This window comes from Passer domesticus, chromosome 8 (assembly GCF_036417665.1).
Source record: "Passer domesticus isolate bPasDom1 chromosome 8, bPasDom1.hap1, whole genome shotgun sequence".
NCBI classification, from domain to species: domain Eukaryota; kingdom Metazoa; phylum Chordata; class Aves; order Passeriformes; family Passeridae; genus Passer; species Passer domesticus.
In genome coordinates, this window is record NC_087481.1 from 49,755,218 (window position 1) to 49,779,420 (window position 24,203).

At 38.0% G+C, this 24,203-nt stretch overlaps 1 protein-coding gene and 1 long non-coding RNA gene across 5 annotated transcripts in view; both read left to right on the forward strand.

Annotated features, from left to right (window-relative positions):
- Positions 1 to 24,203, forward strand: part of VTI1A (vesicle transport through interaction with t-SNAREs 1A) — a 256,745-nt gene that overhangs the window by 96,739 nt on the left and 135,803 nt on the right. The window lies entirely within an intron of this gene.
- Positions 1 to 24,203, forward strand: part of LOC135306817 (uncharacterized) — a 44,301-nt gene that overhangs the window by 2,640 nt on the left and 17,458 nt on the right. Inside the window, exon 2 of the long non-coding RNA XR_010367582.1 lies at positions 969 to 1,062. This is a non-coding gene — a long non-coding RNA (uncharacterized LOC135306817). The remainder of the gene's footprint in view (positions 1 to 968; positions 1,063 to 24,203) is intronic.

The following is a 24,203-nucleotide window of genomic DNA, read 5'->3' on the forward strand; positions in this document are numbered from 1 at the left end:
AAAATAAATGGTAACAGATAATCATGCAAAGGTATGTAATTTGAATATTTGTCCCAGGCATGTGAATATGAAAGTTCTTTGGGGTTCATCCAGGCTGCAAGTAAGAGCAATAACATGAGGTGGAGGTGATTAATCAAGTATTGCAGAGAGAAAAATATGAATTACAAGTAATCAAAGCAGTATCTAGGACAAATAGTTCACAGGCAATCCACAGGCCACACATGTTCACATGAACAAATGATTGAATTGTTTCAAGGTGAGGACATTTGTATACATGGATATCTTTGTATGCAGTCATCAACAAAAAAAATGTACTAATACACTTGCATAAGTCATTTACTTTATAGATGCTATAAAGTTCCTTTTTTGAAATAGACCACTATTTCTGTTTCACCTGTAAAGAGTGGGAAGTACAATCTTTACCTTAGAACTGACTTAAGCCTTTTGCATTAAATAAAACAAGCTGACAGTCAGCTCTATCCAATGCATGGCATAACCCTGAAAAATACTCTTATCATTCACCTTTGAGCACAGTGCTGTGATTAATTTTAAAATATTAAAACTTAGACTGAAGGATCAAGATAAATATATTTTTATTTGTGTTTTGATTTTTGTCATTTCTGCAGTGCAAGTCCTCTTGTTCTGCTGCTTGGCATAACTGTTAGTTCCCTACTTCCAGGGAGGTTTTATAGGAATATTTTTTATCTTTCCTAGGCATTGTAACTTTTATAGCTTAATAGTTTTTCATTCAGTTAGAATGAATTAAGTGTACCTTAGGTTCTTTGGAGCCCCTTAGAGGGCTCATCTGATTAATTACTGTGCAAACCAGATTGTTAAAATAACTAGGTTTTTATGCAGTTTCTCTCTGCTTCTGTAATTCATAGGCATTGACACTGGGTGGGTGAGGTTAATGTGGGAGACATGTTCCCACAAGCTCGCTGACTGTGTGACTTTCCTCTCCTCCCCAGGCAGAAACAGGTTCCTGAGGGTGGGGACCATGTGGGATCCCTTCCTGGCTGTCAGGTGTCCCCTCCAGTGCAGTGAATTTTCTGTCAGCCCCAAGTAGGTGACCTACAGAAGAATCAGGATGGCTTTATGAACATGTCCTTATGAATTTAGTAGCAAATGTACTTTGCAATGCACACTACAGGCTGAAGTTTATTTTATTTATGGTTTTAGTTGTAGCAACAATAGCCCAAGATAGAAAATATATCCTACTTGTCATCCACACTTCTGATGTGTGTCATGTCTGGAACAGTAGGGAGCAGCAGGGTAAGGAATGACTGAGCTCCAGAGGAGCTCTGCTCCTCCATGGGTTCACACAGGTCAGGGCTTTAGTGGTTTGTGTAAGTGGATGTGGTCCTGCTCCTGAGCCAAACCAGGCAGGCCTTAGGAGAGACATGGCATCTAGTTATACACTTCCTTATATGACAAATTAAAGTGGCTTATACCATTCTTGGGCACATTTCTCCCATCCCTCTGCAACCTTGGCAGGCGCATGGCAACAAACCAGACACGGTTTTGAGCCAGGCAGTGCAACAGAGTGTAAGGGCCACTTTGAAGGGAAGGGAAACCACCTGTGCTGGGCCTGGCTTGTAATTTTTTTGGATGCGACTGCACAGTGTGAACTGGGAAGGGGAAAATACCCTGTGTTCAGAGGACTTTGTGTGTCTCTGTGTGGCTGAAGTTGTAGCTGTGCCCGTGGCCCGAGCAGAGGGATTGAGGAGGTCTCATCCCAGCCAAGGAGTTCACTGGAGTTCATCCTCACTCACCTCCTCCCCTCGTTCTCCAGCATGAGCCAGAGTGAATAAAACCCATCCTTTTGTGGGTAGAAGGAAGCTGGCTAGTACAGGCTCAGAATGGGGATTTCTGAAGTTAATTCAGACCTGCAGGGGTGAAGTCCAGTATCAGTCTCTTCAAACAGACCTGGGATTTCCAAACCTAAATCAGGTTTGTAGGGACAAAGTCCGGTGTTATTCTCTGCAAACAAACTGTGTGGCCAGCAGTTTATGTGTTAATAAACTGTGACCCTGTGTTTGTATAAGCTCTATTAATTTTTAAGTTTTCTGTGATTTTTTTTTATTTTAATCTACCATTTGTAATTTTTCTTTGATGAGAAGGGAGGAGAGCTGAGATGTTATGTACCTTCCTCTTCTGAGGTGTAGGCCTCATTTTATGGAACTATTGAAAGTTCTCAGTAGTTTTGTCCCTTTTGGGACTGCACCAGAAAGTCGCTGTTGCACTGATGTCATCAAAGAAAAATGAGCTGGTATTGAGCTGAAAAGTGCATAAAAAGTTTATGGAACTTTTAAATAAGTTTTACCGTGAACTGCAGAAGTGGATTTTAACTTGAACAAAACCAAATCAGGTGTTAAACCTTTCCACACTGATATGTTGTAATGGTAAGTGAAACTTTAAAGACAGTGTTGAGAGAGGCAAAGTGCTCCATGAGGGCCCTGGCGGCCTGCGCTGCAGGGGGATCCAGAGCAGGAGCAGGGCTGGGCCTGCCAGAAATCCGTGCTAAAACTCACTTAAACAGGACCTTTGCCAAGAATTTATCACACATCTGTTTTGCCTTGATTTTATATTTAATTATCACCTGCAAAAAGTCTGATTTCTAAGCATTAATTATGAAATTAATAAGAGAGTTTACAAGGCAGTGCTGTAAGGCACTCTGGGGTGTGTCCTGCTGGAGCGGGGCCATTTCCGAAGTTGTTGAAGTTGTTGCTCATAAAGTTTGTGCTTCAGTTTGTGGTCAGGATAGAACAATGTCCCAGGAAAAATACTGTGTAGTTCTGGTAGTGCTACCTGGCAGAAAGCTAGCTGCCATGGAGGGCTCCAAAATGTGTATGGGCTGTGCATGTAGCAGGCTGTCTACTGAGCCAGAGGTGATGTGGCCCCAAAGTTGTGAAATCTTCCTCGTAATCACTGCTCTGCTATTTGCTCTTGTCTTTCCTGGGAAGTTCACACAGAAGATACTAGAATATATTGTTGTTGTTGTTGTTGTTATTATTATTATTATTATTATTGTTTTTCAATTAGTATAGTGCCTGAAAGCTGCAACTGTAATGAAGACTTCACTGTACTGAGTATCTTACAGGCACATGATGTAATTTAGCATGGATGATTGTGATCAATTCAGTTGTGCTAGCTTCATGACTTGCTTCTCAGATTACTATTGATAACTGATTTTGTATTAATTACTACTTTGTTGCAATCAGTTCTGATCTATAAGGGTGGTTTAAGCTGATGTGCTTTACTCTGTAATCACAGTGGTTTGGAAGTACCTAATGGGCCAAGAGTTGATTTACCTCATGCAATGAATGGCCCTGGGCTTGTAGCAATTTGATCAAGTACCAATGGACAGTCTTGGGCCTCAACCTCTGAAAACAAGGTGCACTTTGGGAGAAAAAGACATGTTACAGGTTAAGTGTAAAAGGAAAAACTTTCAACATACAGTACTGTGTCCCACAATGCCATACCTGTCTGACTGCTCTGTATTTTTCTGCTTACTGCACTAGTGCAGATCTTAGAAATCCCAAAAACCTTGCATCAAACCTTGCAGACTGAAGCTGCTGCCTCCACTGCTCCAGTCTGAGAGTTATTTTGTGGTGTGGGCCATTGCTCAGTGCTGTGGCAGCTTTCCCTCTTGTGGGAAGAGCCTTCCTCAAACACCTCATGCTGCTCAGAAATGCAGAAACATCTCAAATATTTGAATTCATTCAGCCCCAAGTCATTCAGAAATAAGCTGGCAACTTACCTGCTTCTTTGGAGCATAGGTGAAGTTGCTGCTTTCTCCCTGTAAACTTCCTGAGCTGAAGAGCACAGTCACCCATCAGCTTAGAGGCTTGCTCTGCACTTGTCAGAGTTCCCAAAATGTGTGAGTTGTTCCCAAGTATGGCACATCTGTCAGAACAGAAGGCAGCATCCATATGATTATGGTTTATGATGTCTGTGTCCAGAGACACTGACAAATTCGATATAAACCCCTGAAATGAAATAATATAGACACAGATCTCTCCAGAGATGTACACACTCTGAGAACTTCAAACCCCATCACTGATGGGTTTAGACTGATTTTTTCAGGATGCTCTCTGCTAATTTGGAAGTCATTTAATGCCGTGTCATACAGATAATTGATTTGAACTGCAATTTGATATGTACACATTTCCAGTTCTTCATTGAGCATATGAGCTACTCTTGTACCTTTTCTCCCATGAAAATGAGCAGTTTCTATTTCAGCCAGGACTGACTGTGGTTTTCCTGTTGCTATAGTAGGTTCCAAAAGTATGTTAGGAAGTAAAGGACATGGCTGCTTTCATTCACAACTTACATATATAGACAAGCACTAGTTCTGATCTATTACACTACTGAATTAACAATGCCTGATAGGGGTAACACTGTGTTCTCTTCTACTTGTGACCAAAAATTTTCTTAGCTTCTCCCAAGCTTCTGCCTCTCAGAATTGTAATTTGCAAACACAGGACAAAGATATGATGTGGATTTATTTTTTGTTGTTGTTGATTCACTTGATGAATTTACTGCTTCATAGTCTGTTTATGAAAGTTTAACTGTAGATTTTATCTACAGTTAAAACAACAGAGACTAATAATGATAGGGTCTATTAATGCAGTGAGCTACACAGATGTGTATTAAGGTTGTTGATGTGCTGAATATTTTTTTCTGGGTAATTTGAATGATCATCCTTTGTGAAACCACATATTCCAATAGTTTTTACGTGACAATGTAGACATGTAACATGTTTTTGGGTGGTAATGGGATTAAGATTTGGGCAGAAAGTTATGGTATAGGCACATCGAATTTTGTAATGGAAAACAAGAGGCTTTCTCTTAACCATGCGGAAAGACCAGATTGGTAGTGTGAGGCCATTGGCCTTCTGAGGTTTTCACTGGTGCTATTAAGTTCCTTATTAAATTATCTTCATTTATCCTGTGTATTGCTACTATACAGAACATTGGTTTGCCTGCTTATAGCTAGTCTGTTGGGTTTTTCAAACATGTGATGTTATTGTCTTCCTCTCAATCGTTATAATTGTGGCTTTTAATTTTTAAGGAGTTTTTTAAGTTTTTCAAAGGACCCTGGGAGGAACTTCAGTTTGTGGTGTATGTTGGCTTGTAGGATAGATGTTGTATGACTGCCTCTGATCTAGACTCATATTTTCACCATTTCTTTGTGAACTATATTATATTGCCCATTTTTCTTATGTAGTAAGATATTAGTTCTCTCATTAGAAATTTGCAGCCAGCTCCAATTATTCATTCTTATGATCAGACCCTCCAATACTGAGATTCTGAGAAAGTTAGGATGAAGTCCATAAGCACCTAAAGTTCAACCTTAGAACCCAGACAATGAAATGTGATGGTAAGGCCATGAACAGAGATCCCATCCTGCCAAGCACTTGTCAGAGGGCTTCAGAAGGGACCAGGTGAGCAGAGAAAAGGAGAAAAGGGCACATTTGCAGCTTTTGCTGAGTTGCTTTCTTTCACATTCTGTTACTCCATGAAGTCTTGGGCAGTGTATTTTGGGAAGTGCTAATTCTTTACAGAGCTCCAATGAGGAAAAATATGAGACCACTTGCAAACCAACTGTAAGAGGTTATGTGCTGTTGTGGCTCCTCTAAGACACACTATTTTAAGCTCATTTTTTAAGATAAAATGTCACATTAGAAGTGCTGCAGTGTGTGCTTTCAAAAGGATGATAATTTATATTTTTATTCCTTTCTATAGACTTAATGGGTACAGAGATTGAGGAGCACAACCTTAATGTTAGGGTGTTATTTAAGTGCAGCTTTCTAGTGTTCATGAGACACTATTTTTGTACCCAGAGCAATGAACTCAGTTGCTGAACATAACTTTTCCTTCCACCTAGACACGTTTATTGTATGTATTGTGCATCCACATGTCTCCAGACATGCAGCCACAAATCCCTCCATGCTATATTCCCAAACAGTTCCATAGCTCAAGTGCAATTAAGGGTCATCACATGGTTGTTTAGTTGAGGCAATAGGTCAAAAGCACTTTTATGCAGTTGAGGGGGGATCATTGAATGACAAAGCATATGGAAACCATACATTTTTCCATACCTGGTCTGTTTCATTTAGACTTGTGTCTCCAGTCTTTGAAAGCCAGTATTAAAAACATCTATCTTCCTATCTCACTTGCCATTGCTAAGTTCTTGAATTAATGAAAACAAGTCCAGTGTAACAGAAGATCCTTAAAGTGACCACAGTGGTATGTTCTAGTTGAGGAACTTCGTTAGGAATGACTTGGTCTTTGGTAGGAATATCTGGAAGAAGCTTCCAGCTTAAGCAAGGCACTGGAAGGTTATTCAGAATTTGTAGATAGTATTAGTAGTCATGGATTGACCAAACATGGCTTGATAACCTTGAAGAAGGATTTTGCTAAATATTAAAATATTTTAATGTTCCTAGAAGAAGATGATGGGTGTTATGGGGCTAAGAAGGAATATAATTTTCAGTTGGCACTGGAAACTTGGTTAGATTTTGGAATTCCCAGAGGAGAAATACTGGTATGATGTCTAACAGATAGTGACAGAGGTGATGTCTAAATTAAACATTCATGCTCCTTCACATGGCTATTTGCTGAAATATTTATGTTGGAATATATTTCATTCTTTTTTATGATTAAAGTTTGCACGAAGAATGCATGTTTATTTATGCCTCAGAGATTAGGGTCAGTGCTATGATGTGAAAGGCAACTGATTAGATGCTACTTTGGTTTAACAATTATGTACTGATTTATTCATGTTTCAAGTTTAAAAAATATATTATTATTTTTTACTTTCATAAACAAAACTGTGTATCTTGAAATCCCACAGGTTTCTACAACAGGATAGCTATTAGAAGTAAATAAAAACCAAAGATGAACAAACTATTTAAAAGATAATCCTATGTTACAGATTGTAGTCAGAAACTTAAAAATAAATTACCAGTTCTGGGAAGGTTAATAGTGGTAATTGGCAACTGTATTGATGGGCTTGCTTTTACCATAGTAATTCTTTAGGTTTGATTAACACAGTGTTGTGAATAACAAAAATGATTGGATTTTTGCAGAATTTTCTCATGTATTGAAGCTTAAATATTTTCAAATATTTTGGCCAGAAGCATTTCTGCCAACTGCTTCTCTCCCTTCAGTGACAGGGACCATTGGTTCTGATCTCTGTAGGTCCTATATAAATAGACTTGTGTGACACTCTTCAGATCTAGTGTTCCCTGAGCATCCACACATACCCAGATATTTTCATTTATGAACAGAATTTTTTGGGGTGGTTTTTTGTTTGTTTGGTTTGGTTTTGGTTTTTTGGGTTTTTTTTTGCTTTATTGTGTTTTTTTCCCATTCTGAATGCTACTGCAAATATTTCCCAAGTCAGATGTCCCATTGCATTACCTCTCCTTGTTTTATCATGCCATCAGCTTTCCATCTTCTAGCTCATCAGAAACAGCCTTTTAAAGTACTTTCTGAGTTTTCCCCAACTCAGTGCTTATCTTCTGCTCTTTGTCAGGAGATTAAGTGCACATTCATTTAACTAATGATGATTACTTCCATCAGCACAGAGTGGTTTTGGCTATTCTTCCACACATAGTGCCTCAACAAAAATTAACCCTGCTCACATATTGTGAGTGTGATTTCATGCTAGAACTGGACTAATCTAATGGTGAGCTGCCACTGAAAGGCACAGGTACAGACCTTCTCCTCATCTATACAATAACAGGTAATTTACTTAATACACACAGGGTAAATTGCTGAAACCTCTTGAGGTACCGTGAACTTTACATTTTGAGGTATTTACACTTACCTAATTGAAAATTTACCTTGCAGCAGAAATGGGTGTAATGGACTGAAATTTTTGTTCTTAAGTTTATGATGTTATCTTTTTTCCATTTTTTGACCTCTATTTGTTGAAAATCTTGTTATTGCTACTTGACTTGAGATTAAGTAGTGTTCATAAAATATAGATGTATATTTTAAACATCAGTTTTTTCACTCTTCACAAATAGTTTGAAGAGCTATATTATAAATTCCAGTATTTATTAACTCCTATTATAGAGGCTGACTTCACAAATTAATTTTTCTCCATTGTTCTTTTGTCTGACATTTTGACTTGGAGACCCTGGTAACATTTACACAGTCCATTCACAGCCTACTTGCTATCAGTCTGTCATGATGTTGTCCCACAAATTTCATATCCTTCATTCCCCACCTCTCTTCTTGCACTGTTGGGTTTTTTTGTGCCCAACACTAGAGTCAGTATTGAGACGCTTCTAAATAAAAGAATTTGTGTAATTTCCAAGAGATTATTTAATGAAGATTGTTTGGATATTGAAGATTGGCTACCACAATTAATTAACTCAAATTAACTGAAGGCGAGATAATTTGAGATTCAGCTCAAGTTTCTGGCTCAAGGTAAATGGTTTCTACAAGTTGAAGTAGCTCCTAACCAGAGTTGAAATTTTTTACAGAGTTGGTATTTTCTACAAATTTTTATTTAACTTGAAGACTTTCTTTTGACATTGCAGACATGTCAAGGCTAAATTCAGTTCAATAATTTCATCATTAAACATTTATTTTAAGTTAGGTTCCTTCCTCTCCAGTGTCAGGAGACCAGTCTTCCTGGGCTAGCACAGACATTTTTGAATATCCCCCTAAGTGAACATTAGCAAGGATTGAATGAGAAATGAGACATTTTGATGTTTTGAAGAGACTGAAGGCAGACAAAATACAGTGTACTGAGGATTTTTATGAAGGAGCACCAAGGCCTCTACTGGATAAACAAATCCAAATCACTGAGATGAAAGCTTAGTTCTGGAAATAAATGAGGGCTTTTTGTTTGTCAGGTTTTATATATTGTAGCCTGCCCATTCTGGGAACACATTGTTTTGAGTTGGCTTAGGTAGAATTTGCTATTTCTTAAGCAGAGAGATTACCATGAACAGTTTATAGTATTTAACAAAATATTTCTTTCTGTAAAGGAAGATTTTTTCCTGACATGTCTCTGGAATGCTGTCATCTGTTACTTTCTCTAACACATATAAGAGGAAAGAGCAGCTAACATGGGCTATAAGAAATCAAGCTAAAGAGACCAAACCCTTTTTCTTCACATGGGTGTTCATATTTTATGTTAAGACCAGTTATCTTCCTGTAATTCTTACTGGCTTACTGAAGCTTCTCTAAAGAAGATTAAATTTTCTTACAATGGTGAGATGCTATGTGCTTTGATAAGAAAATGCTTCTTTTCTGTAAGTCAGTTGTTAGTAATACAACAATTATTTGATAATATTTCATTCACAATGGCATGCTTAAAATAGTTGCTGCCAATTCATTTTTAAGAAAATAATTACTTGTTTCTAACATCCCTAAAGAAACAATTATGTAATAAAAAATACATGACTGACATATTAGTTACCTATAATAAGTGCAAGTATTCCTTGAATTTTTAAGCAATTTTGTATGGTTTTATATTTAAATATTGAAACCTATTAAAATTGCCCATGGAGATTTGTGGGAGAGGTTATCTATGGGGCTCTGCTAATTAATTATGATATATTTTACTTCCATGTGATTTGTCACTACTAGTCCTGTAAGGACTACAGGAAAAATCATTTGTTTAATCTGACTGGGACCTTGTGGCATTTAATTGTAAGCATAACTGTGATGCAATAAATCCAAATGAATTTGGACAGTGATTAACAGGGAGCTCCTTGATATGGTAATGAGATTAAAAAACTGGTTCCTAAGTGTTTCTGTGAATTTCATTAACATTTTTGCAACTAAACAGTTTCTAGGACAAGAGTGGTTGCTTGTTGACCAGTATTCATTACTGGTTGAATGTAACCTTCATGAAGATATTTCTTTGTGTCTATGTAGAGTGTATAGATATTTTTATGTGTGTATATATGTGTGTCAATGGAAAATGTACAAAGAAAATAAAATACCGAAGATTTTTGCTGCATTTATATACAATGAGCCAAACAAAAATACACCACAGAGTTAACCTTATTATTACATATATTTAGAAAATTCTAAAGTGTACTACTGAACTAATCACAGATATGTAGTTCCTGCTGTGAAAGCTTATTATCTACGACACCTGCAAATATTTAGACATCTGCATAGCTTTACTACTGTGAGTAGTTCTACTGATTTTATTTGTTTGTCATATTTATCCCCAAATTTGTCATTACATGGCACATTTATGACAAAAAAAGAAGGAAAAATTCAGAAGTTTTATATGGTTATTCAGTAAACATACAGATTGATCCTTTCAGGTGCTCTGTTCATCACGTTGTTAGCTGAAGTTTTAAAGAATATATGTATATTTTTGGTATTTAGCAGAATTATTGCAAAACTATAGAGAAGAAAATGAGTACTCTCTTTAAAAGCTACTGGACTTCAAGGCAAAGGAATATTTTCTTTGTTTAGTCTTGCAACTCCTCTCCTGCTTATTTTAGGCGTTTTCCAAAACTTGTCTCATCTTTCTCTGTGCTGATCTTTAAATGGACTTGATATTGTCTCTAATTGTTTGATCATCTTTCTTTTCTTTGTTTTTTTAATACTTTTATTGCTGAAAAAATGATTTATTGGAACAGCTAAAGCCCATTTTTTGTAACCAGCATTCAAGTAGCAGTGGTGCATTTTTCATATTCTGCCATGAGAAAATGCTTTTCTCTGTTCTAAAAGGACAAATGGTTCCATTTCTCCAGCTTCACTGTTCCCCAGCATTAGGATTGTTAACCAGAGGTCACAGTCACTTGTCATTGGAACTCTGTGTGTCACCAGTAGAAGTGAGACTGTGTCACAAAACAGAGACCTAGCAGAGGGTAGTTTTGTGACTTAAGGAACAAGCAAGTCTTGAATTTGAGATTTACTGCCAACATTTGTGTCACATTTCCCTTTAGGCTCTAGCTGGGGGAAATCTTTGCTGTGAGACACATGGTGTTTGGGTGCCTGCTCATCTGTTTGTTACAGGAAAGGAGGGTAATACAGTTCTGTGGGAGCAGGAACCACTTAGTTGGGCTTATCTCATAGGGGATGCCGCAAACATCCAGCTGCTGTGTCTGCCTGTGTGCTGGGGTTTGTGTGTGGAGCTCAGCCTTCTGCTGACTCTTCCATCTACAGCCAGCAAACCCTCCAGGGGAGGTCTCTTTGTGCTGCCATGTAAATTTGTCCACTGCATTCCTTGCACCCCTTATTCTGTGTGTCGGTCATTCCCTTGGCTCCCTCTTGTTTGTTCCGTGAAATACTGAGAGAAGGAGCTTCAGTGTGTCTTAGGGCTGTTGTGATGGCAGTCCTGTCACCAGCAGAATACAGGTTTCTTTTTTCTGTTTGCTAGCAGTATTATGGAGAGGGCTTTGAGGCATCTAACCCTCCCACAGCTGCAAGGCAGGACCCATGATGTGAGTGGTTTAGCTACTTTTGTTTTGTTTTTAATCTGGATTGCAACTTTATACTTGGATTGATTTTTATCTTTGGGGAAGAAAATGTAGATTGTTTTACTAACAATGGGTAAACATTCATACCACAAATGGTGATGTGACCTATATTCTGTTGCTGTCCCCCATGCAGAGCTCTCTTTGCCTTCAGTGGAAACCCAGATGTAGAAATGACGGTGGGAACTGGCCACAGGCAAAGTTGCATTTGTCTTGTAATGGGCTGGGTTAGAATTTGCAGTGGTGTCCCCTGAGCTCCCATGGCACTGTGATGCAACAGATTTATTCAAATCAGTAAATGAAAAGTTTTATTCAACTGAATATCAGAAGACTTTGATTGATTAGGACATTTGCTGCCACGTGCTGTCTGTGTAGAGGTTCCTGCAGCTGCCCAGGTCACTGCATTGTTTGTGTTACAGAAATCCATCAGCAAAGGTTGGGGTATCCACAGCTCCACCCCAGCTGAGGTCTTGGTGCCTAAAGAGGTGAGATTAGACACATGCTGATGGTAGTGCCAAAATCTGTAACTCAGCCATGATTAAAGTAGTGGTTAAACACCAACATTCGTTGTTTTCATTACAGCCATTAATTAAATGCAATCTTCTTTGCAATGACGTTGCCATCATTATTTCAGGCTGTCTGCAAGCTCAAGAACATCGTCATATCTTTGCAAATTGTTTCATTTCATGGCTGTGAAGGTTTTCCTTGTGACCACAAGAGTTAGAGACACATTTCTGAAGAAAGCTTAGATGTTGCAGTTAAATATTGCAGCAGAGAGTGAGCACTGCATCAAATTCTGTCTGTGTTATCATTGAATATGCAGAACCGTGTTCAAAGGTTGCACAACAACTGTAGTCTAAATATGGGGTTTTTTTCTTTTTTCTGTTGAGAGACATAGGATAAAAGTGCTGTGAGCTACCTAGACCTCAGAGTTGCTTAATAGCTTGTGGGAGCAGCTACTTGCCAATTTTAGAGCATCAGTCTATCTGACTTAACCACATGTAGACTTACTGGCAGGTCTACTCAAATCAGTGGTGTAATTATTTACTTCTTAAAGAGAAAACAGGCTTACATTATAATGACCTTACAATAACTTTCAGTTTTATGTGGAGAAAAATAAACAGTTGTCATTTCCTTGTTATTTTGAGGTTTGAGCCTTCACCACAAAGGTTTTAAATATTTACTAACTACTATGTTCTCTGAAATTTCTCTCTTTAAAAATACAATGAATTTATTCAAGGAAATCTTTTTGTTGCACCAAGCATCACAGTCTTGATTATAGAATTATAAATTATATGAATTAGTATCTTCCCCACCATTTTTCTTGTTATTACTTGAGTTTTAATTAATTCAAAATGTTTATTTTTACTATTTAAGCTGCCTGTTAAAATTTCAAAATACAAAGGCTTTTTTTTTTTTAATTTGGGATATAGACTTATTCCTAGGAAAAAAATAATTTTGGCATTGGAAGAAAATAAGTTTGCCAGTCTCATATTTGAAAAGTCGTTTTGCATCAGAATGCTCCCCAGGAGTTTAATTTTGTTGATAGCAAGAAAACTGAGTAATGAAGTGCTTATTTTTCTGTTTTGTTAATGTTGGGGTTTTGTATTTATATGAAGCAAAGAGGAGTGTTATCATTTAACCAAATATTAATTGCTCTTTCTTTTTCCTTCCTTGCCTTACATTGATGATTGGTAACTCCATTTTTCCTTTTACACCTTTTTGTGTATTTCTGGTAGTTACTCTGAGATCTTGAGCACTCAAAGGGCATTGAAAGACATGGAGCAGTAATTTGGCTGCTGTGAGGGAAGGCAGCAATTCTGGGACTGTAGCAGGGCACTAATGGTCGGGTGGATCTGGCTGTAGGAATTATTAACTTCAGAAGTATATTTATAAGCTAGAATTGCATCAATTTCCAGTTTCTTGTAAATGAATGACTCTTGAAGCTTGTAAGTAGTGGTGCTTTTTCCTGGGAAATCACCCATTTTTGTTTCAAATGACAACTGAAAGTTGAAATATCCTTTTCTTTTTTCTTCTTCTTCACTGAAAAGGAAGCTCTACAGACTTTTGGCTTGGAAACACTAGAATGTTTTGGGTTGTTTGGAAATCTTGAAACTAAGCTTTCCAGTGTTGCCAAAGACTGTTGAACTGTTTCATTCTGGTTAGACCTTTATTTTCCCAAATTGCTACCTGGCTCTGTGGTAGTTGTGAAGTCTTGCTGCTGGAGCAGTGAAGGAGTTTGGCTTCCTGATAATGCAGTTCCATGATCCATCACATCCACTGATCCAATGGCAGAGTTTAAGAGAAGACCTTGGATTCAGCCACATTAGTTAGGTCTGGCAGAGAAAATGTCTCTGTGCAGCTGGTGGCTCATCATGTTCAAGGAGTCTAGACTATGGGAGAGAGAGAAACTGTGAGCTCTTCCAAAAGTTTTGGAGAGTTTGTCTGATTCCTACCTGTACCAGATGAGGAATGCTCACACATGTTTTGCCATCTCTGCTGTCATGATGACAATACCTCTAACAGGAAAGCAGAAGCCTTAGCAGGACACATGGAGCAAGAAAGGTGTGAATCTGACAGTAGCATCTTAAATCATTTGCCATTCAGACCTATTCTCAACATATTGTTGTATAAAAATTCTCTTTTCTCTTCTACTCCTCCCATAGGAAAATGAGAGCACAGTAGCTCAAGCTAAAGTATCTGAGCACCAAAATAAAACTTTTAGTTTTGCTTCAATGCCTAGTCCATTTTGGCAAAGATTAAATTAAGGCAAAATTAAAAACACTCAGTAAATTTCATAGCTGGCTTAGCACAAAGAACTTCACAGTATTTGGAGTACTGTGGTATAGATAAAATTTAAATTGTATTTGCAAATTAAAGAATTAAAATAAAATCTTCAAACTTCAAAAACCATATGCCTTCCATTACCCCTGACACTGCATAAGTAAAGGCTCCTCCTCATGAGGAATTGTGTGTCCTGGCTTTGTTAAGTTTCAAAACCTTTGCTAAAATAGTACAAAAGTACTTGCCAAACATATAAGAAATCATAAAGCAATGCTTGATTTCCTTTTAGTCTCGATAGCCATCGTATTGTTTTTTCCTGAAGTGAAAATGACAAATAAATAATAGTGAAAGTTGATGGGGAAAAGATAAGAGCCCTTTTTGTGGTGGTGGTGCTGTGTATTGTGTTGTGGATTGTTCACAGGTAGTGCTCTTTTGGGTCGGAAGTGGAGGTTGAAAGTAGAAACTTCCTCCTTTGCTTTTGTCATCACACATTCTCAGCTCATTATCCAGTTGTGTGAACTGAGAGTTGTATTTTCGGAGCCCCAAATATTGCTCTGTACATTTTTGCATCTCAGTATAGGTCAAGAAGTATATACAGTGTACTAAACTGGGAATTTTGGGGTGGGTGGTTGTTTTGGTCTTGGTAATAGAAAATGCAAATCATTTTGGGTGGGGAAGGTAGATATATTTTTGTGCAGAGCCCAATACTAACAAGTAAATATTTACCTTGGAGTGATAATGTCATGTTGCCATGCTATTTCATTGTAGGAATAAGTAAAAGGTAAATGTTTGCTTTTCAGTTACCCTCCCCAGAGCTTTTAATATAATACTGTTTTAAATCCTTATTCATATCATAAAAAGCCAGTTTTCTCTTTTTACAGAGAAAAAACCACAAACACAACAGCAGTTCAAGCTTCTCTCAAGGCTCCACCAAGTGCCCATTCTGCAAGAACAGCCTCTAACACTCCTCCTGTTGATGTTTGTTGTCCTCAGCCCCTCAGCTACTGGCATGGCTGCCAGAGGAAGGAATTTTGGTGGTCATTTTTCTGATAGGGACTTCAATTGGAAGTGGATTTCTGCCTCAAAGGCTTGTCACTCAGCAGTAACATGTGCCCATTATTGCCTTTATTTGTTTCTGCTGTTGTCTTGTTGGGGCCTAATGCAGAATCCTACTGTTTATTTTGTCGATCCTCACCTGCCTTTGTAGTTATCTGGGCTATAACAAATGACTGAACCAAGTTTGTCTTCAACAAAATTGAACTTGATACCTTTTAGACTTGCTCTACTTACAAAAATGAAATGAATTCAGGGTGTGCCAGTCACAATTAGAAAAGATACTCCAGCTATATTACCTTATTAGACACACTTCTTTCCTACCCACAGAAGACCATGAATGGTCAGTCATCTTTGCAGCTCCTGTGAACAACTTGCCCTGTCTTTTGACAGAAGTGGAATTTTATTTTAGGTGACTTAATCGTGGAGTCTTGGTAGAAGGTGAGAATAACGATACAGTCTGGTCTCTGACCTTGTCAGTGCTGATAACCCAGGCTACACATTCAGATTTCAAACAAAGGAAAGTTTCTGTCAGTAATCCTGAGGCTGATTTCCACAACTTCCTTGACAGGAGTATTGAGACAAGGAAGCTTCTAAAAACTTCCTTGGAACAATGCTGAAAGATAAAGCTATCTGCAGGGGAACAGCTTATAATGAGGGTGAATCCCAGCATGGTGAGGGCAGCAGATAGTGATCTACAAAAACCAATAACAGTATTGCCAAAAGCAATGGCTGGAGGATGTTACTGTGTTTTGGCACAAGATACAGTAACTGGAAGTAAACCAGGAGTAGATTTTGTGTGCAGAGCTAGTCAGGAATTGTTATGTTTGTGTACAATGTTTATTTGCTAAGCTTTATGGCCAACTTCATTACTCTTCATTTTATTCATTATTATGTCACTGAGCAGTAACTTGTTAAATGATTAAAAGTTCCAATTGGTTGCTCATGCCTAAGGTATGTAAATGCTCTGCAGCTCCGACTGTAATTTACTGACATTCTGGCAATTTACACTTAAATAGTTTATGCACCCACATATACTTACACACCAGCACAGTGCAAGTCCATAAATTAGCTGAGTATAAAGGGTCTGATCTTATGATGCACACAAATATCTCTCTGTTTTTTGTTTGGATTTGACCAGTTAAAAATGTCTGTTAGAGAGGTCCTCAGAGAAGAGCAGTGGCTTTTTCACAGCTAAAACCAAACAAAGCTCCTGTAAAATCCAAGGTGCAACAGTTAGTATGGAGTTTCTTCTGATCAAAAGTTTCATAGAACCAGCTCTTCAAATGGATCACCCGTGTTTATACATGTGCACAAATACATATGTGCACACAAAATCATGAGTATAGAGCACCACGTATACATACATTCTCAGGCATATCATTTTAAATCAAATTTTACCCTTCCCATCTTAACACATTCTTCTAATTTGCATCTAGCTTTACAAATACTGCTTGTGACTAGTGATAATTCTTCTGTTAAAAAATTGGGTTTTGATACCATGCTGCCATGTCCTCAAATCTAGTACAAATGCTCACATTTTGAATCTTTATAGGCAGCAAATTCATGAGCACAAATTTATTAAACTCTGCCTTGAAGTCTAGAATAAGATGTCAAACACTCAAAGTAATTATTCTCTCCTAAGAAAGCAGATTATTTCCTCAACCAGATCTTGAAAACCATGCAGTACAATGTGAACTTGGATAGTGCAAGGTTGGTATGACACTGCAGCCTTTTCTCACTAAGCTAAATTACAGTTTTGGCCATAAAAGCAGATTGTTCAAAATTGATGAAGTGCTTTTATACAGTTTACTTGCCTTTATATGGGCCCCAGGTGTTTCTCTCATTGGAATGTAAAAAAAAAAAAAATAGCAAAAACACTTTGTCATTTGAAACTAGACAAAGATCAGATCTTGTAAGAGATTTTGGAGATTACTATAACAAAGATGTGTCTTTTTAAAAAATGAAAATTACTTTTTTTGAAAACTGTTTCATTTCATGACTTCACCGTATTGGAAGTAGAAAGTGAAATATATTTGTATATTTTGTTTGGTGCGTAATCATGCATGGTTCTGTTTCTTTACAAATATGGGATGAAGTTCCGTCATACCCATCCTGTAATGGAAGAAATAGAATGTGAAATTGAGTAAAAGAAAAGTGAATTACACAGGTTTTTTTTTATCAAACTGCAGAAAACAGAAAGTTTTTAATGACTTGGGAATTTTTAAATTTATTTTGAAATTCTAATTTTTATTACTTAATACTTATTAATTGTTACACTGAATACTCAATTGAAAATATTTTACCACCCTTTATTAGCACAAAATTTCTTACATCCAGTAGAATCAATCTGCTTGTAACCATGTAAACCTACTGATATGTGATCGTTTAGCTTTAGAGGGATGAGTAATACCTTTGTATTCCATCACCCATTATTTTCCCCAAATTTATCAGCCAATCTGATAAAATATTGTCCTCTCCAATACTGCTTTGCACAAAGTTGGCATTCTCTCTGGAGGCACTTCTGGGTAGTGAAGCTGTGTTGTTTTGAGCTTGCATCCGAGAGAGAGCAAGGTGCTTCATTTTGTACCTTCTGCCATTGTTTTATGTTTATTGAGTGTCTCTTCAGTACAAGCATTTTCAATGAGCAAATTACCACTCTGAAAGCCATAGTCATCTTCTCTTTTTTGTTTGTTTCTCAAAGTGTGATACTTCTTTATGGCTTGTTGTACTTGCCGAGGTTAGGTTAACTTTTTCCTACATTAACTGGTAAACCTAAAAAATCAGCAGTTTTCATTTACCAAGTAAATGCAGCAGTTTGTGGTTTTTGAATGAGGAATTTGTATTTTGAATGAGGAAGTTGTTAGCTTTTTTTTCTTTTTCCTTTTTTTTTTCCTCTTAAGTGTAGGAGTTCAGATGGTGTCTTTTTCCCTCTGCTCTGGATACTTATAGTTTGGAAAGTAAGATGTAAGTGCAAGACCTAAAGCAGTGGCAAGGAGTGACAACGTTATAATGTCTATTTTTTCTAAATTATCAAAGTTTCTCCTTTTGACTTACAGGGGCAGAGAAGATGGTCAGTCTCCCCAGAAGATAAATTCTTTCTCTCTGATAAACTCAGAGACCATTCCACATAAACTAATAGTGACTGTCAGGGGATAAGCCATTCCAAGTTAGATGAGAACCAAGCACTTTTTTTTCCTCGCATGTAAAATAACTATTGAAATCCTGAAGTCAGTTGTGAAAATGCCAGGGATTTTTTGGAACCAGTATAAAGCCCTCAGGGATTTGTGGCAAGAAATGATTCCACGCTGGTCAGTGAAATACATAAAAAGCCTTGACAGTCTTCTGCATGTGGATTTTCCATTTGTCTATAAGCAGAATTTTTCAAAAAAAACAAAGCCAGAAATATCTCTGTATTTGTTACCATGCAAAATAACATAAAGGAATGTGAAACCATCAGAGATTCCTGAGAATTGAAGGTCCAACCAAGCTGTTACTTGTGATTTGAAGTTAATAATCAGGTAGATTTCTCAGATGGTCTCTTTATCCTAATTATGTTTTCCTGCATTTAATTCTTTATGCCTAAGAACTGGAGGGCAGAATTTCTGTCATTTTTGGGGCTGATGCAGTTATTCAGCTGCAATTACAGGCAGTGGGATTTGGGGAAAGAGGAAGCATTTGTTGTTTGTAGGGAATCACTTATTTTTAGCAAACCTTTTAGAAAAGCACTACTTTTTGTTTTAAAAAGAGCTGTGGAAGACCACTGAAATGCAGTCAGACAAATAGGTGATACTTCCATGTTATATCACTTCCAGTTGTTAGTAGCTGCAAAAATGCTTGTGTTTCTGTCTTCTCCCACTCTTCTTCTTTCCCTGCCAAATCTTTCCATCTTACACACACTTGTATCCACACTCTTTTCTTTCTTGAACAGAAATGTACTGGCTTTTAGTTTCCCAACTTTAAATTGATTAGACCACATTAATTTTTAAATAAGTGTCACATATCCTTAACCAAGCACTAAAAGGTTGAGAAGGCTTCACGGCGTAAAGCCTGATCCAAAACTCAGTGAGAAGAATTATAAAAATGCAGGCTGCCCTTCATTAGCCCTCATGATATCTCCTGACAGGCAGTGTGTGCGTGCTCTGCCATGCCAGGCCAGGGCAGGACCAGCTGCCATGCACCATTTACCCTCTGTCAGCAGCTTCACTCGCCGCCCGGGCACTACTGCACACACGAGTCTGTCACGCGTCAGCATCAATTAGGCTCAGTTTGCTGGCTTGGGAAAAGCAACAGCCCTGCTATTAACCATTTGATTCCTCCCCGCCTACCCCAGTCATCGTTTGACTCCCCAGGAGGACTGTTGGTTTTGGCAGAAGCCTGGTTGTGGCTGTTCTTGCAAACAGCAGGTTTGTTTTAAAGTAACGCATTCATTCAGGTGAGTTGGCTTTGCCGAGAGGAGTTTGGTTTATTGGTACTATTATTTAAACAGGGAAGTTAGATACAGCCTGTGCACTTCCAACCCAGTCAGATTTCCCTTTCACCTTTCACCTGTGTTGATGTCTGTCTGTCTGTCTATACACATACATCCCTGTGCGCACACATAAGCTTTAAACTTATCACAAGACCAAGGTGCTAAAAATATTTCATTAAAACTGTATCTTGCTGTATTATATACTCAACATGTTTCCAGTTTTCCAGTTGTAGATGCGTCCTTGCATTGTTGTTTTTCTGGGTATTGTTGTTTGAATTGATTGTTGCTAAAATTTCCCCGACTTTGTGAGAAACCAACATGTGTGGTCATGCCTGAATTTGAGTCACTGTTTTGTGGCTTTTCACCGCGGTGATGAAGGGGGTGGGGAGCAAGAAGACCACCCATGGTGTGTCCTCGTCAAGCAGCGTGGTGAGCAAATGGGTTCAGTGATGTGCAGTGAGTGCTGAGAGAACAACCTCTTCTGGCAGAGCTTTCGAGCACTTCCCTCCTTCCCCCCCTCCCCAAAATACAGCTTCTTCCTCTGTGTAAGTATAGAACACCCATGACTATTTATATAATAAAAGAGCTACTGTGTACTTTAGTGGATAGTTGAAGACATTTTCACAGGTCTGTATCCACATGGGATTTATGGAGAGTTATAGGCCTGGTCAGTTTGTAAAATCATGATAGCCCAAGAGACTGTTGTCAGATGTTGGTAACAAGACAGTGTTTGAAAGGAATCAAAACAATATAAATCCTGTGAGATCTGTGGCAGCAGGATGGGTTCTAATGGAGAGGAAGACAGGGTCGACCACCACACAAGAGAACAAGGAGAAGAAAGTGTTATTTCTCTTTCAAGCTTGCAGCACCAGCAGGGGTAAGCAGGTTTCTAAAAAGAATCTCATCAGCGGATCAATCCAGTGTAACAGATGGAGTGTACAGATATTGTCTATCAGATTTCCATTGCATGTGGCAAACAAATACATTGTTGCAACTGTTAGCAGCAAAACTTTCCCTTTTTTTAACATCATAATTACCAAGAGTTGAAAAGAGCTGTGGGTTAATGATTTCCTAACAATAACTATGGGGGGTTTAGGGGATAGTGACTTCCCCAAGGAATACATTAACAGGAGATATAAAGTCTCTGAGCATCTTCAATGCAAGGGTTTGGTCTGCAGAAATAACTGCCTATAGCAGTGCATTTTGAAACGTGTAAATTTTCTAGGAGACGGGGCTGGACTGGATCTTTATCTGCTGTAGTTGGCTGGTTTGCATTGAAGACAGTGGGGAAAAACCAGTCCTTACCAGCTAAAAGTTTTGAGCTTTGTTGCCTTTGTCAAGCCATTTTTCAAACCATTTGGGATGTCTGATAACAGTTCAGTATATGCACAATTGCAGGCAAAGTGTGAGGCTATGAATTAATTTCCCAGTGTTATTAATATTGTTGGTTTTATTTAGAAGTTAGTTTTGTTCAATTGTTGGTGTAAAAATCAAAAGCCTTAGTGCACATATTATTGAATTGTGGAATCATTTAAGTTGAAAGGGACTTTTAAAGATCATGAAGTCCAACCCCAAATATGTCATGGTGTCTCAGCCTCTTCTGCACTGATTCATTAATCCTGGAACAGAGAGAATGAAAGTGAAGTAATTAATGTCTGGTATTCTTGGTGTTGGGGCACTTGCAACAGGTTCAGAAGGATGGGTATCAGGGGTTAGTTGGTTAAGCTTTTAACAAGAACATGTTACAGTTGATTTTTGTAAATAATAGTTGTTGGGCCTAGTAAATAGTTAAGAACGAAGAGACCATGTTTTAGTTACCATTTAGTCACAGCAAATATGGACAGGTAATTTGCAGTTTCTCTAGGCTCAAACAAACCACATGAGTGACAGGGTGGGTTAGTTCTGTGAACTAACTGGAAAAGGACTGGACAGATTTGAAGACACAATTCAGTTGCCCAGTGATGCAGAACTGTGGCCTCTTGAGATGGCACAGGGCATCTCCCATCTTTTTGCCAATCCAAAGGAGCACTGGTCTCCCATAGATCCTTTATCTGTAAGACTGACCCCATTGAGGGTGTCTTGAATAATATGACTGTAGGGACCAGGAAAGAAGAACCAAGACCTGGTTCTTGACAAAATTATTTCAGTTCTAGAACTACTATGAAGCTCCTCATTATTGTGCGTAAAGCTTCTCAGTCTTTCTGTGCCTGTGTTTCCCAGTTTGTCAAGGAAGCTGTTTAAGGCAGGGACTAACCTTTTATCCCTTGGATAAAGTATGATTAGCCTAGTTGGATTGAATGACTACAATTACACCTCATTGAGGGGGTTTGAGAGTGATTCTGCTCCAAAGAAACCAAGTGTCCAACCAAAGAACTATCACATCTGCCTTGACCTTAAGTATCATCGAGTTTCTGCCTAACATTGTTATTCACAATGTTTCTGATCTTAGAGGTTTAGCCACAGGAAAGAAGGATTTTGAAGAAGTGAGAAGTGCACATGTTTGCACAGTGTCTAAAACAACAGAATAGATGCATTTTCCAGCAAGTATTACATTATTCATTATTTTTAACTCATGGTCTAAGCTTGCTGTATTTCGTCAGTACTTGAGCCACCTCAAATTAAAATTGCATTCAGAATCAGCTTTTATGGAAAGCCCTCACCTCAAAACATTTTTTCATTTTAGTCTCCTTTTTGGTTCCAAGAATTCTAAAACAAAATCCAAAATAGCATTTACACCCTTGCTTCCTCCTAAATACCTCACATCCATCTGGGCCTACTTTCTTTGCACACTAACCCTATAATTCTACTCTGCAGGAGCCCTGGTGCCTTTATAGTATCATAACCAGTCTTTACATGTCTGTCTAGCTACTGAATAACCTTGCTTCTGGGAAGAAATAACTACACACCCAGCCATGCCACCCACCTTTATATGCCTATTAATTGAACCCTGCCTTCCTTTTGTCTCCCAAAAGAATGAAAGTTAACACCTTTGAACACCTCTTGCCCCAAGAAAAATTATTTGCCGTATTTTCTCACAAGACCCAAAGACTGCTTACTCATAAAGTATGAGAGGGATGTGGAAATAGGTAGATATTCACCTAATACTCAAGAGTTCTTATCACAGCCCTCAAAGTAGGAATGGGAGGTGTGCAGAGAGCATCTTGCACCCAAAAGTACAGTTCTCTAATCACAGAAGTACATAAAAATGTCTCTTTTGGGATGCATTATGGGGTACTTGCCTTGCCTTTAATTGCTGTGGATGCAGGCCCTTTCATGCCCACTAACCTGTGAAGTGTGATGGTGTCAGGACATCTGGGGTTTGTGTAAATACAGAGAACCCTACTGAAGGCACAGGCAAACCTGCAATGTGTGTAAAGGAGGACTGAGAGGGTCCTTCTGGAATTAAGCATTCTTGAATAGAAGCTGTGCTTTTTCAGAAACTGCCTCTGTAGAGACACAAGAATTAGTGATGAGTGGCTTTGGTGAGAATTCTTGTCCATCCACCTGACAGGGCAAAAATTCCTTGCTAGCGGCCAGTGTGTTTGGAGGGCTTAAGTGAGCTTGATAAACTGTACAAGTACAGGACAATGTCATTAGGGATGTAAATAAAAGAGTTTCAGGAAAACCACGATAACAGGAATCATAAATTAATGGTCAGGTGTTGGCAGAATTTCACTAAAGGAAGTACATGAACTGTGTGTGGTATTTATGGATTACATGTATATATGTAAATATGCATTATGTTGTGAGTGAAAGGAGAGCAAGTAGGCTTAGCATGAAGTGGTTGTTTTTACCAATTTAAGTTGGATTTGGTCCTACTAATGTAAATATTTATTCCTGAATAGCTTTGAAAAAATGAGGATAAAAATTTAGCAAATAGACTTTTTTCCTAGAGAAGCCAATGTCATTATGGAAGTGAATTTGACTGAAGGTAACAGTAAGAGCATTAGCACTTCCAGGTAGACTATGCTGTTTCTGAAGTAAATTTTGATATATCATAGCCAGACATCTGCCTCCTTTATCTGTTTGCCTCAAATCAGATATTTTGTTACCTAGTAATAGTGCATCCAATTATTCTCAAGGAAAAAAAACCCTACCATTTATGAAACAAAAGGTTATTTTGAGACTTAGTAAAGATTTGGCTTAATGAATAACCAAGGTACCATTATGTGTGTACTTTCTTCTGAAATACCATTGAAATAGTAATATTAAGCTTCCTTTGTTCTCGTAATCCTTGGTTTGAAATACAAATGGAATTTAAGATGTTAGGTCAGTGAGTTTATTTAAAAAAATAGAGCTTAAAGGAAGTTATTCAGCAGAGCTCTAGTAGTACATTCCTGTTATAGATAAAAAGCATGTATACCTTTCCAAACCCATTTTGGGTCTGAAGCAAAGTGTGGTTCAGCTGGAATTTAAAAATGAGGCTAT